Below are 13,749 nucleotides of genomic sequence, written 5' to 3'. Positions count from 1 at the left end.
CAAACTAGAAACACTATCACGAACTTGCTCATACTAGCTCAGGTGTCAGAAATCAAATCAAGAGAATATATGGCCAACTGGTTGAACTTCAATCAGTACTCCTTAACAGTCATGGAGACCTGCCTCAAGTTTATAAACTCCTTAATCTTTGCTTTCCTCATCTCAAGCAGAAAGAACTTATCCAAGAATGTATCTTGGAACATCTGCTAAGTCATAGGAGCAGCATCATCACTTCTACCCTTCCTCCAAGATACAACCTAGTCGTAAGCTATGTCTTTTAACCTGTAAGACTCTAACTCAATACTTTCTTCCTCAAAAATATGCATCACTTGCATGATCTTTCTCACCTCTTCAAGGTATAACTAAAGGTCCTCACCTGCCTTAGACCCATAAAACTCTGGCAGATTCATCCACATGAAATCATACATCCTAGAAGCATCTACATCACCCCCTATTAATTTGCAACTGTGGCATGGTTATTGGCCAAAACATTAGCGGTGATTGCTTAGCTAACGCCTAAAAGGCCACCCGAAACTCAGTATGGGATACAATCATATTCAAAGGATCAATAGGTAGGGGTTGCTCATCATCATTTCCATGGGCATTTTCTTTCCAGAGAGGCATTTTCTAAAATAGAAGAGCACGAATTATTAGATGAGAGGGACAACTATAGGCACAATGAGTCGAAAAGAAAGAAACAACTTTTTCCTAATACATCTTATAGCCTCTTGCTTATAGATGTGGCGCGCTACACACCGATGATCAAGAATCTACTCAACGCAGCTTGTCAGACTCCCTAGAAATCCCTTAGAACCTTAGGCTCTCATACCAAGTTTGTAACGACCCAAAATCATCTCCCGGGATGTCACACAATGCTTAGGGATACAAGTAGACCCAAGATAATCTTTTAAACTAATCACTTCTTACAATAACTCATTCAAGAAGAAATATACAAAACACTGGCACAGTCATATCAAATGAAAGGAAATACAAAGGTAATATTCGGTCCAAACGACCATAATACTGAAAATCTCAACACAACCACAGTCTGATAACTAGTTTAACAAAGCCTTTATTACTCCATGAACTCGAGAGACGTTGGGATAGGTCCCCAACTAACTCAAACTAAACTCGAAGTAATAATATAAACACTCAAATACTGAAATGTCTGAAGATTGGTCCTCAAACCATGAGGACTCACCACTGTAGAAATATAGATGAAGGTACTCGAGAATCATTGGCGAGGCTGGGACTGAGCACCTGAACCTACATTATAAGACAAAGTAGCACATAGACGTATATTTGGATCAGCACTTGGGAATGTACTGAGTATATCAGGGTGTATGCATTTACATAAAACAATATCAATACTCTTTAATCAAATCAGGTATGCAAATAAGAATGACTCATATGGCTTGAATAATTCTAAAATTTAGAGCTAATAAATCATGTAGAATGAAGCATGTAACACAAATCTCGTGATTAATTATACTTTGGCTTTAAAATCTATGCTCTCATGTTATTCTCATTACTCATAGGATGAAGGAAGCTTTAAATAATACTTTCAACTCATGCATATGTCTCATGGAGAGTAAAACATCTTTATTGCTCAAGAACATATAACTCTTTTGAACTCAAAAACTTGGAGATCGGTATCATATGACTTTGGTTTAAAAACTGATGATCAACTCTTATTTGTAGAGAAAACTACTTCCTTCTTTGGAAAATACTCAAAAGCAATTCGTTTACTTTACAAAATATCTATTCTCAAAGCTTTAGGGAAAATATTCTGTCTCAATGGAAAATACTTTAGTTTAGGGAGGTTTTCTTAACCGACACAAACCATGCGAGCTACATGTATTCCAACGTCATGTCCTCTAAGGAAGAAACCTCACATTGGGGAGAGGCATCATACTCTTGCCAAGGAGTATAACCTCAACTCAGTGATCACTTATCTCGGCCTCGGGTCCAACCATCTCGGCCACAAGTCCAAAATCTCTAACCTATAGTGGCACATAATACAGGGGTAAGAAAATATGGTAACTTACCCAACTCGATGCCAAATACTACACCCTTTAATTTATCTCGCTCGTCTCATGGAAATTCACTTTCAAAATAATCTTATGGTTCATAAGAACCCAACAATAAAAGTTGTAAACTCATGTGGTAAAGTGGGTTTCAAAACTTTATGACCATTAGGTCAAAACATATCTCATTAATCTCAAAATACTTAAATCATGGGTGCTTATAGAACAATGGTTCATAAAATTGCAAGTCTCAAGTAGGGCTTAATGACACATAATTCAATCTCAAGTTAAAACTCATCATAATGCATAATAGATAACATAGAGATTCACAATTCATGTAGAAATCTAGAAATTACAACAATTTGTCTCAGAATATTAACATACTCATATAGTTCAATTTCTAGAACATTGAAACTCTTAAATTCTCAAGGAGTCACAACATAGTATAAACCCAGTTTTAATTTCTTAAGAAAACATGCAAAATCATGTTATTTGACTTTCAATTCATGGGAAACGTCAAGATATTCCAATCAATAACAATGGGTGAAAAACCCTAATTCAATATCATGTAAAATCTCATAGATTGCAGAAAATTATAGTTTAAATAAGCCTTTGGGAACAAGGGTGAAAAGATTACCCTGGTTCATAACCACACATACCTTAGATTATGAAATTGGATAAACAAGCTTTCTTCAAACTCTTCTTCTTACTCTTGAGATAGGGTTCTTGCAACCCTCGAACTTGGGGAACTTAAATCTCAACTCAATTTGTAGAATCTATGGTAAGTTCTTGGATTTCTTTGAGTAGGATTTTAGATTTAATATTGAGGGAGAAACCCAAGCTCTCTTGGGTTTTGAATAATGAATGAAGTCATTTGCTTCATTTGGAATATATCTGGTTGATAAAAGAGTGGAAAATACTGAAAAGTCCCTTTCAAAAATGACTTAAAATACTGAACAGGGGCTGTGACGATCAAAGCAATGGTCCATCGCTAGCCTAACAGTCCGTCGGATCATCCATCGCACGTTGCCTAGGATGAGGCCATACTGCCTCAGCGGAGATGGTCTCAGCAATGGTCCTTCTAAGTCTTGATGGTCCATCGTCCTGGCCATCACACTTAGGCCAGAAAAAGGAGTTACTACCTTGGTTACGATGGTTCGGGCAACAATCCATCGCACACTCGATGGTCCGTCAACCTGTCCATCGCACTTGGGCGATTCTGACAACTCTTGGTAAAACGGCTATAACTTCCCACCCCAATGCCAGATTTGGATGAAACTGATATCGTTAGAAAGCTAATTCAATTACCTACACTATAGGAAGTCATTTTAAGGAAAATTCAACAAGATTAAAACACTAATCACTTAGGAAGTCTCTTCTCAATCTTTTAGAGTTGAAATTACACTTTACTTGACATGCTCAAGGCTCAAACTACAAAGAAGCTTTGCGTGGTCTTACAATATCCCGCCTTGGAAACATTCGTCCTTGAATGTTGCTAGTTAGCCTAGGTACACAAGAAAATAGAGTACACATAGCTGAAGCAAGTTGCTAAACGTGCTCAAAAACTGTCTAAACTCTTGAATACCTCAGAAATTGCAAGAACTCGTGCAAGAATAGATATAGCTGAACTTTAGATTAGAAGGGCTAAATTAAGGAAGAATAATACCTTTGGATCGATCTGAACTAGTAAAAAAGAGGTGTGGGTACCTAGCTCGCATATCAGCTTCTGCCTCCTAAGTAGCAGCCTCAACTAATTGGTTCCACCACAACACTTTGTCTAAGGGAACCTCTTTGTTCCTCAGTCTATGGATCTAAAAATCTAGGATCTCAACAGGAATCTCCTCAAAGGAAAGACTATTCTGAATATCAACACTCTTTGAAGGCTCAACTACAACGGAATCACCAATATGCTTCTAAAGCATGGAGACATCAAACACAGGATGAACAGCTGACAACTCCACAGGCAACTCAACCTTATAGGCTACTTTTAGAACACGACTCAAAACTCTATATGGGCCAACATAACGAGGACTCAACTTTCCCTTCTTACCAAACCTCTTTACCCCTTTCATAGGTGAAATCTTCAAGTATACCAAATCACTTACTTCAAACTCAAGATCTCTTCTCCTCACATCGGCATAAAACTTTTGATGACTTTGGGCTATCTTCAATCTCTACCTAATCAACTTAACTTTCTCCATAGCTTCAAACACTACATCAGGCCCAATCACGGTAGCTTCACCCACTTCAAACGAACCTATTAGTTATCTATATCTCTTATCATACAAGGCCTCAAATGGAGCTATCCCGATGCTAGCATGGTAACTACTGTTATAGGTGAACTCTATCAATGGCAAATGCTCATCCTAACTACCTTTGAAATAAAGTGCACATGCCCTCAACATATCTTTTAGAGTTTGAATGGTCATCTCAGCCTGACCATCTGTCTGCAGATGTAAAGCAAAACTCAAAAGAACTTGGGTACCAAAACCCTATTGAAACGCCCTCCAAAACTGAGAAGTAAGTTGAGTACCCCTATCTAAAATGATAGATGAGGTAACTCTTTATAGCCTGACTAACTCCTGGATATACAATCTAGGATAATCCTTCGTTGTATAAGATGTATACACAGGGCAAGAAGTGCGTGGACTTAGTCAGCCTGTCTACAACAACCCAAATAGAATCATAATGACAACGCGAAAGAGGTAACACAATCATAAAGTCCATATTCACCACCTCCTACTTCAAAGTGGGTATACCAAACTCTTGCATCACATCACCAGGTCTTTAGTGCTCTACCTTAACCTGTTGGCACATTGCACACTTTGCTACAAAATCAGCTATATCTTTTTTCATACCATTCCACTAATATATTTCCTGCAAGTTATGGTACATCTTGGTAGTACCGAGATGAATAGAACCATGCGCCATGTGCTCATCCATAATCCTTTACCTCATATCATCAACACACGAAATGCACTATCTGCCCTGCAATCTAAATACGCCATCTCCCCCTTAGTAGAAAACCTCAACCTTTTAGTCCTTAATTATATCCTTCGGTCTGACCAAATTAGGATCTCTATCTTTCCTCTCCTTTACTTCCAAAACTAAAGAGGATTCGGAACTACTTTGCACCAAAGTACTTACCTCAGCTGAATCAAACAACCTAACACCAAATCTAGCCAGACAATGAACATCACGAGCTAACTCTTTCTTACCATCCTCTATACGAGCAACATTACCCATAGACAATCTGCTAAGGGCATCCGCCACTACATTGGCCTTGCCCGGGTGATACAACACACTTATATCATAGTCTTTTAACAACTCTAACCACCTTATCTACCTAAGATTTAACTCCCTTTGAGTAAACACATACTGCAGGCTCTTATGATCAGTAAATACATCAACATGAACTCCATAAAGATAGTGTCTCAAAATTTTCAAAGCAAAGACCACACCAGCTAACTCAAGATCATGGGTTGGGTAATTCTTCTCATGCAGCTTTAACTGTCTAGAGGTATAGGCTATAACCTTACCTCTTTGCATCAACACACAACCCAAACCAACTCTTAAGGCACACAATATACCACAAAACCATCTGTACCATCAGGCAAAGTCAACATAGAGGCTGAAGTAAGTCGAGTTTTCAACTCCTGAAAACTCTTCTCACAGGAGTCTGACCATTGAAACTTAACTTTGTTTTGGGTTGACCGAGTCATGGGAGATGCAATAAAAGAGAAACCTGCAACCGAACGGCGATAATAGTCTGCTAGACCCAAGAAACTTCTAATGTTAGATGGAGATATAGGTTTAGGACAATTTATTATAGCTACTGTCTTTTGGGGATCAACTCTAATATCTTTGGCTGAAACAATATGACTTAAAAAGGCTACAAATCTTAGCGACAATTCACACTTACTGAATTTAGTAAACAACTGGTGACCTCTAAGAGTTTCCAAGACAATTCTAAGGTGATCTGCATGGTCATTCTTAATACCTGGAGTACACAAGGGTATCATCGATGAACACTATGACAAACATATCAAGATATTGCTTGAACACTCGATTCATGAGGTCCATAAAAGCTGCTAGGGCATTGGTTAGCCCAAAAGACATAACTAGAAATTCAAAGTGACCATAGCAGGTTTGGAAGGCTGTCTTTGAAATATCACATTCCCTCACTTTAAGTTGATGATAGTCGGATCTAAGGTCTATCTTGGATAAATAACTTGCACCTTGCAACAGATCAAACAGGTCATTAATTCTCAAAAGATGATACTTATTTTTGACTGTGAATTTGTTAAGCTAACGATAGTCAATGCACATATGCAAAGAACCATATTTCTTTTGTACGAATAGAACAGGTGCGCCCAAAGAGAAATACTGGGCCTTATGAAACCTTTGTCTAAAAGATCTTAGAGTTGCTCTTTCAACTCTTTAAGCTCAGCAGGTGCCATATGGTATGGCGGAATAAAAATGGGACGAGTGTCAGAAAGAAGGTCAATCCCGAATTCTATCTCTGTATCGGGAGGTACCCCTAGAAGATCTTTTGAAAAAATATCTGCAAACTCATTAGCAATATCGACTGATTAAATAGTTAGAGCCTCGGACTTAGTGTCTTTGACTCTAACTAGGTGATAGATGGAACCCTTGGATATTAGCTTTTTGGATTTGATATAGGAGATAAAATGATTCTTGGGATATACCAAACTCCCGGACCACTCAAAAACTGGCTCATCAGGGAACTAAAACTTGACCACATGGGTACGATAGTCTATAGATATATAACAAGAATGAAGCCAATCTATACCCAGAATAAGGTCAAAATCCACCATGTGTAACTCTATCAAATCAATAAGTATGACTCTATAAAGAACAGTAACAAGACAATCTCTATACACTTGTTTAGAAACAACTGTCTCCCCTACAGGTGTGGAGACTAGGAAAGGCTCAGGAATCTTTTTGGGCCTCATTTTAAAATTTACAGCCACAAGTGGGGTCACACATGAGAGACTTAATCCAGGGTCCAACAACACATAAACATCAAAAAAAAGACGCGAAGCATACCAGTAACAATATCGAAAGAGTCCTCTTACTCCTAATTGGATGGTAAGGCATAGAATCTGTTCTGGCATTGACCACCAGCAGTGCTAGATGAAGCTCCCTGAATAGGGGTGGGTGAGGGACAAGAATTGGGGTACTTATAGTCTGTGACTGAGGTTGGGCATCTCTGGTCCCTGCCTAGCATGCGGATAATCTCTAAGTCTGTGGCCCTACTTGCCATAATTAAAACAACCCCTCAAATCTGTGAAACACTCCCTGGGATGATCCCTACCACACTTAGCACAAGGAGGATAACGGGGCTTGTTACCAACACTGTTGTATGACCTAGACATAAAAGACCTGCTCTCTTGCTCTGCCTGCCTCTATGCGCGAGAGTACTAGCCGATAAAGGCAATGGAATAGACGAACATCTTTGAAACTGAGGGCAGTTTCCTTCATTAAACCTAGGCTAACTATACCCATGCTGCTTAGATCTAGCCCTCTTGTAATCCCTCACTCTATCTCTCTCTCTAATTTTATCTACCTCTATTTGTTGTGCATACATCATTAACCTAGACAGATCTATATCTTTATGCAGCATCACAGTCCTATACTCTTTCAACACTAAACCAGAAACACTTGTCACAAACTTGCTTATACTAGCTCGGGTTTCAGAAATCTAATTAGGAGCATACTTAGCCAACTGGTTGAACTTTAAGCAGTATTCCTTAACAGTCATGGAGCCCTCCCTCAAGTTCATAAACTCCTTAATCTTTGCTTCCCTCATCTCAAATGGAAAGAACTTGTCCAAGAATGTATCTTGGAACACTTGCCAAGTCATAGAAGCAACATCCTCACTTCTACCCTTCCTCGATGATACAACCCAGTCATAAGCTATGTTCTTTAACCTATAAGATACCAACTCAACACTTTCTTCCTCAAAAATATGCATCACCTGTGAGATATTTCTCACTTCCTCAAGGTACAACTATGGGTCCTCACCTGCCTTGGACTCATAAACTCTGGCAAATTCATCTTCATCTGCATGAAATCACGAATCCTAGAAGCAGCTTCATCACCCCTACTAATTTACAACTGTGGCCTAGTTATTAGCCAGAACGTTAGCGGTGATTGCTTGGGCTAATTCCTGAAAGGTGCTCGAAACGCAGCATGAAACACAGTCTCATTAAAAGAATCAATAGATGGGGGTTGCTTATCATCATTTCCGTGGGCATTTGCTCTTTGGAGAGGCATATTCTGAAATAGAAGATCACAAATTATTAGATGATAGGGACAACTATAGGCACGATAGAATCTAAAAAAAAATAAACAACTTTGTCTTAAGATGTCTTACAGCCTCTTGCAAATAGATGTGGAGCGCTATACACCAATGATCAAGACTCTACTCAATGCGGCTGATCAGACTCCCTAGGACTCCTTTAAAACCTAAAGCTATGATACCAAGTTTGTAATGACCCAAAATCACCTCTCGGGATGTCACACGATACTTAGGGCTACAAATAGCCCTAAGCTAACCCTTTAAGCCTATCACTTCTTACAATAACTCATTCAAGAAGAAATACATAAAACACTGGCACTGTCATATCAAATAAAAGAAAATACGAAGGTAATACTCGATCCAAATAACCACAATACTGGAAATCTAAACACAACCATAGTCTGATAACTAGTCTGATAAAGCCTCTATTGCTCTATGAACTCAACAGACATTAGGATAGGTCCCCAACTGACTCAAAATAAACTGAAAGTAATAACATAAACACTTGAATATTGAAATATCTGAAGATAGGTCCTCAAACCACGAGGACTCACCATTGTAGAAATATAGATGAAGGTACTCAGGAATTATTGATGAGGCTGGGACTAAGCACCTGAACCTATATTATAAGATAATGTAGCACATAGACATATATATGGATCAACACTTAGGAATGTACTGAGTATATGGGGTGTATGCATTTTCATAAAATAATATCAATACTCTTTAATCAAATCATGCATGTAAATAAGAATGACTCACATGGCTTGAATAAGTCTAAAATATAAAGCTCATAAATCATGCAGAATGAAACATGTAATACAAATCTCATGAGTCATTCTACTTTAGCTTTAAAATCTGTGCTCTCCTCTTATTCTCATTACTCATAGGATGAAGGATGCTTTAAACAATACTTTTAACTCATGCATATGTCTCATGGAGAGTAAAATATCTTTATTGCTAAAGAACTTATAACTCTTTTGAACTCAAACACTTGGAACTTGGAATCATATCCCTTGGTTTAAAAATTGATAATCAACTCTTATTAGTAGAGAAAACTACTTCCTTCTTTGGAAAATACTCAAAAGTAATTCATTCACTTTATAAAATATCAATTCTCAAAGCTTTAGGGAAAATATTCTATCTCAAAAGAAAATACTTTAGTTTAGGGAGGTTCGCTTAACCAACATAAACCATGCAAGCAACATGGAGTCCAACGTCTTGTCCTCCTATGAAAGAAACCTCACATTGGTGAGAGGCATCATACTCTTGGCAAGGATTATAACCTCAACTCAGTGATTACTTATTTCGTCCTCGGGCCCAATCATATCGGCCTCGGGCCCAAAATCTCAAACCTACGGTGGAATATAGTTCTAGGGTAAGAAACCATGGTAACTTACCCAACTCGGTGCTAAATACTACTTCCTTTAGTTTATCTCGCTCATCTCATGGAAATCTACTTTCAAAATAATCTCATGGTTCATAAGAACCCAACAATCAAATCTGTAATCTCATATGGTAGAGTGGATTTCAAAACTCTATGACCATTAGGTCAAAACACTTCTTATTAATCTCAAAATACTCAAATATTGGGTGCTTATAGCACAATGGTTCATAAAATTGCAAGTCTCAAGTAGGTCTTAATGACTCATAATTCAATCTAAAGTTAAAACTTGTCATAATGCATAATAGATAGCTTATAGATTCATAATTCATGTAGAAAGATGGAAATTAGAGTAAGTTGTCTTAGAATATCAACATACTCATATACCTCAACTTCTAGAACAATAAAACTCTTAAATTCCCAAGGAGTCTCAACATAGAGTAGAAACCCAACTTTAATTTCTTAAGAAAAAATGTAAAATCATGCTATCTGACTTTCAATTCATGGGAAACATTAAGATATTGCAATTAATAATAATGGGTGAAAAACCCTAATTCAATATCTTGTAAAATCTCATAGATTACATAAGATTATAGTTTATATAAGCCTTTAGGCATAAGGGTAAAAGGATTACCCTTGTTCAAAACCCCACATACCTTAGATTATAAAGTTAGATGATTAAGCCTGCTTCAAACTTTTCTTCTTACTCTTGAGAGATGGTTCTTGCAACCCTCAAACTTGAGAAACTTAAATGACAACTCAATTTGTAGAATCTATGGTGAGTTCTTGGATTTCTTGGAGAAGGGTTTTAGATTTGATCTTGAGGGAGAAACCCTAGCTCTCTTGGGTTTTGGATGATGAATGAAGTCATTTTCTTTATTTGGAATATATCTGGTTGATAAAGAGTGGAAAAGACCAAAAAGTCCCTATTAAAAATGACTAAAAATACTAAACAGGGGCTACGACGGTAGAAGCGATGGTCCATCGGTAGCTTGACGATCTGTCGGATCATCCATCGCACGTCAGTCAGAAAAAGAACATACTGTCTCGATATGATGATCTCAATGATGTTCCATCTCAAACTTGACGGTTGGTTATATTATCCATCGCACGTTGGCCAGGATTAGGCCACACTACCTCAGCAGCGACGGTCTCAGCGATGGTCCATCGTAGTCTTGACAGTCCGTTGTCCAGGCCATCGCACTTGGGCCAGGAAACTGAGTTACTGCCTTGTTTGTGATAGTTCATGCAATGGTCTATCGCACACTCGATGGTTCATCAACCTGTTCGTCGCACCTGGGCTGTTCCAATAACTCTCGATAAAATAGCCATAACTTCCCAACCTAATGCTGAATTTGGGCGAAATTGATATTGTTGGAAAGCTAATTCAATTCCCTACACTATAGAAAGTCATTTTTAGGAAAATTTGACTAGATTAAAACACTAATCACTTGGGAAGTCTCTTCTTAATCTTTTAGGGTCGAAATTACACTTCACTTGACACGCTCAAGGCTCAAACTACAAGGGATCTTTGTGGGGCCTTATAGTATGATAAGACCAGTGGTAAGTAATTATATTAATGGTTATTTATATGTGTAATGAATGTTTTAATTTGGGTTTAAAGCAGGATGTGTAGCAGGGCAGTGAAAGTGGAGTCCGAAGGACTAATATTGGAAACTACGCTAGCCAGTGAGGGTGTCTATATGATCGGTAGGTTAGAGTCCCTCAAATAGATATATGAATGGAAGGTTTGAGTCCCTCATATAGTATACATTGGTGCTTAAGTCACCTTGATTATGTTGGGAGGTTTGAGTCCCCCACAAATGCATATATAGATATAGATATTCTTTGGTTTGTGCGGCTACATGAACTGGGACCCTTCCAGCTAGGGGAGAGCTAGACCTATATAGCCCGTGGGTGCCTTAATATTTGGCAGTTATGCTACACATCCCAAGTTAAGGTTTTCAAAGTTCATGCTAAGCCTTGTTCCCTATCCTAGCATGATATATATATGTGTGTGTGCATATATGTGTGTGATTGCATATGATTATTTGAACTATTTTTTGAATGATGGAATTATTTTATTCCTTCATCCCTGAGTTGCATCCTAGCGCTCTAACTGCTAACTGTCTCCGAACGCTGCATCCCTATGCAATGCAGGTCTCAGAACTATTTCTACTTTTCCTGTGTAATGATCAGGTGCTTGAGTTAGTTTATGAGTTGACATTAAAGTGGTGAGCTTCCATACTTTAAAAGGCCTTATTTCATAGTCTTTATATTCTATGTTTTAGACTTTGTTTTGGCTACTATCAAGGGCATATCTCGATATTTTATTGACTTTGGATTTATAGAGTCTTTGTTGGATTACTGTGGAATTAGGTGTGTTGTTTTTTTGGGTTATCTCGATGATGGACGGTTGTATGGCTACCGATTAGTTTAGACATTTCATGAATAAATAGTTCTCTTAGATTACACTATCTTTTTATATATTTGGGATTCATTTGATACTTGAGGTTGTTAAGCTAACTAGGTTATGTGAATGGGGTAATCTCTAGTCCACGTGGGACTTGAGATACCCATCATAGCCAGGCCCTGGTTTGAGTTGTGAAAAAGTTGATATCTGATCCTAGGTTCATGGTCAATTGTGTGTCTACAAAGCCGTGTCAAGTAAAGTCCCACTTATAGGTTTGTAGCATGTGATAATTATAAGAGTTAGGCTACCAGACATTTAGGAATGTTTCCCTTTCTTGTTGTCTTACTTCTAGCTATAGAGTATAAGGTCTTGGGTTTCTCTAATTTTCCATTTGCTAGATTTTTTAGAACATGCCTCCTAAATGATTTGAAGCTCATAAAGACTCCTATGTTCCACTTGGGGACACTATTAATAGGGCACACCTTGCTTATGGGTTTCAAAAAAGAAGCTCTACTGGTTCCCTCCAGCCCTTTTCAAGCTCCTCAAGGTGATGTGACAAATGATGAGTTTTATCAGTTGATTCATATATTATCTCAGTTGGTAGCTTCTCAATTTGAGCGTGGTACTTTTTTTACTCCATCTTCTAAGGCCATAAGGGTTGGCAAATTCATGAGGTTTAACCTTCCAACTTTTACTAGTGTTAAGGTTGAGTAGGATCCTCGATCTTTTATTAATGAGATGGAGGTGATATTTCGGATTATGCGTGCGTCAGATGTTAAAGGTGTGGATTTTAATGCCTACCAATTGAAGGATGTGGCGTACCAGTGGTATGAAGAGTGGGATCAGTCTGGGGGAGGTGATGCTAATTTTGCATTATGGGATGACTTCTCTATTGCTTTTTTAGACCACTTCTTTCCTCAAAAGTTGAGGGAGGTAAAAGAAAAAGGAAGTCGATAAATTTAAGGGAGGAAGAATGATAGTCAAGAGTATGCTTGTAATTCAATCAGTTGTCTAGGTTTGCTCTTGAGTTGGTGTCTAGCATGAGAGCTAGAATGCATAAGTTTGACTTTGGGCTGTCCCATAAGTTAATTCTGAAGAGTAAGGTTGGCTTGTTTAACAAGGATATGGATATTTCTCAATTTGTGGTTTATATGCAACAGGTTAAGAAAGAAAAGAAAAAGCAGGCAAAGATTGGTGAGAGGTAAAGTAAGAAGTTTAGACTTTTTGATCAGGGAGGAGGCCAATAGTAGAGTGGTAAAGATGGAGAAAAGTGGCCTAAGAATAAATAGGGGATTTCTGGTTCTTTCTACGGTTAACACTCTGAAGCCATTTGGTGATCATTTCTCTCAGGCTGGTGAGGCTCAGTCCACTCCATCATATCATCCTTGTATATTTTGAGGTTAGCCATACCGTGGTCAGTCTAAAAAGGTGAGAAATGAATGTTTTAGTTGTGGCCAGATTGTCCATATGCACTGCGATGGACCTTTTAGGGTTGCTTCTGGGGCTAATAAGGTTCTTGTTTCCCCTTCATCAGCTCCTGCACCAAAGGGTGTTGCTTCTTCTTCTAGTACCAGCACTGGCCAAAATTGCTTATATGATA

This window comes from Capsicum annuum, chromosome 3 (genome assembly GCF_002878395.1).
Source record: "Capsicum annuum cultivar UCD-10X-F1 chromosome 3, UCD10Xv1.1, whole genome shotgun sequence".
NCBI classification, from domain to species: domain Eukaryota; kingdom Viridiplantae; phylum Streptophyta; class Magnoliopsida; order Solanales; family Solanaceae; genus Capsicum; species Capsicum annuum.
This window is presented reverse-complemented; position numbering follows the sequence as displayed.